The following is a 2,439-nucleotide window of genomic DNA, read 5'->3' as shown; positions in this document are numbered from 1 at the left end:
CTGTGCTTACAAACATTTCATATTGTCTTTTGCAATGTGTTCATTTTAAGTTTTTTGCTCAATTTATATTAGGTTGTTTGCTTTTTAGATATACATGTATCTATATATCTATATCTATTTTTTGAGACAAAGTCTCACTCTGTTGCCCAAGCTGGAGTGCAGTGGTGTGATCTTGGCTCACTACATCCTCTGCCTCCTGAGTTCAAGTGATTTTCCTGCCTCAGCCTCACCAGTACCTGGGACTACAGGGGCATACCATCACACCTGGCTAATTTTTGTTTTTTTTTTAAGTACAATGGGGTTTCATCATCTTGGCCAGGCTGGTCTCAAACTCCTGATCTCAAGTGATCTGCCCACCTCAGACTCAAAAGTGCACTGATATGCTTTGGCTGTGTCCCCACCCAAATTTCATTTTGAACTGTAGCTTCCACAATTCCCGTGTGTCATGGGAGGGACCAGGTGGGAGGCAATTGAATCATGGGGGCGGGTCTTTCTTGTGATGTTCTCATGATAGTGAATAAGTCTCACAAGATCTGATGGTTTTATAAAGGGGAGTTTCTCTGCACAGATTCTGTTATTGTCTCTTGTCTGCCACCATGTAAGACATGCCTTTCACCTTCCACTATGATTGTGAGGTCTCCCTAGCCACGTGGAAATATGAGTCCATTAAACCTATTTTTCTTGATAAAGTACACAATCTCGGGTATATTTATCAGCAGACTAATACATGCACTCAGGGGAAAAGCTAAATAAATGTGCATCACAAAAATGTAGTTACCTTCTTCAATCACATCCTCTCTGTTGTCAACTTGCTTTTCTTTGTCCATTAGTGTCTTCAATCTGTTTTCTGTATTTTATCCCAGTGTTTATAATTGTTGTTTATAGAAGGACAGTCAGATACAAGTTATTCCACTATTACTGGAAGTTGGAACCTGTGATTTAATTTAAAAGGCAGATCAAGGATAGATTCTGCATTTGCAATCTTGACTTAGACCATCTGGGTTTGCATCCTGGCCCTGTCACATTTAGTTATGGGATCTTGACCAATCTTTCTGTGTTCTAATGTTTTCATCTACAAAATGAAGGCAATAATAGTTCCTAAGCTACAAGGTTTTTGTGAGAATAAAATAAAATTTTACATATAAAGCTTTTAGGATATCACTTGGCTCAGATGTTTCATAAATAACAGTCAGTGTCTATTGGGAACCCCTTCTTTTTCCACTGCGAACAGAAAACACTGTATCTTTAGCTACTTCTCTGACCGAATTCCAGAATGTGATTCTGGTTAATTAGGGTTATACTGAATTACATAACGTTTGCTAGTTCCTAATCCACTATACTGCCTTTGAGATAAATGGTATTGTGTAAATATTTGTGATGCCAGAAGGGTTCTTATTCATAGTGTAGATAGTTCAATGAATTCTTCCGTAAATCCTGTCCTCCTGAAAACTTACAATTTGCTTTCTAATGGAAGGTATATTCAATGTGCTTGTCTCTTCAAAATGCATATTAAAAAAATCTTCAAAGCTGACAGTTGGTAAACATACTAGAGATAAAGGAATCCTGCTTTTGCTGCCTCATTTACTTTTTAAAATAGAATCAAGGTAATGTCTTTGAACCCTATTAGCTCACTGCTAAATTGAAGATTTTAATTTTTTATCTTCAAACAAGCTCTTTTGTTTTGGACTAAACTTGAAGTAGCAATGAATCCCCACATTAGTAAAGCAAGTTCCAAATTCAGTCACAGAAGACAACAAAATACACTGATGTGGTAGGTTAGCATGTAAATTCTGTGCAGCTGGCAATCAATATGAAATGCCTTGTATAAGGTCTGACATGCATAAAAATCAGTGCTGATAGGAGAGATTATTCATCCTTTTACTTTTCCTGTTGGGGGAGGATGGAGAAGGAAAGCAAGGCAATTCACTGCCCCTCCAAAGTTAGCCATGACTAACGTGAGGCAGGCAGGACACCATATGTGTTACATGAAAGGTGGTAAGGAAAATCGCCTGCAAAATTGAAAACTCACGTCTCTATGAGTTTCTGTGGTCACATGGATACAGTACCAGACTGGACATCAGGAAGGAGTCTCTTCACTATGGACTTTAGGATATTCAAATGGACCTACAGGGACCTCAGTGTTGATAATATAAATTAATGGATGCAGAATAGCTTCTCACAGCATCTTTGTGAGAAAAAATAAAACAGATGTAACAGGGATTCAGAAAAAAATGCAAAGCACAGTGTAAAATAAGGTAACATAATTGGGCTCGTGCACAGTGGCTCACGCCTGTAATCCCAGCACTTTGGGAGGCCGAGACGGGCAGATCACAAGGTCAAGAGATCGAGACCATCCTGGCCAACATGGTGAAACTGCGTCTCTACTAAAAATACAAAAATTAGCTGGGCATGGTGGCACACACCTGTCATCCCAGCTAC

The sequence above is a fragment of the Mandrillus leucophaeus genome, unplaced genomic scaffold, assembly GCF_000951045.1.
Source record: "Mandrillus leucophaeus isolate KB7577 unplaced genomic scaffold, Mleu.le_1.0 Scaffold350, whole genome shotgun sequence".
NCBI classification, from domain to species: domain Eukaryota; kingdom Metazoa; phylum Chordata; class Mammalia; order Primates; family Cercopithecidae; genus Mandrillus; species Mandrillus leucophaeus.
This window is presented reverse-complemented; position numbering follows the sequence as displayed.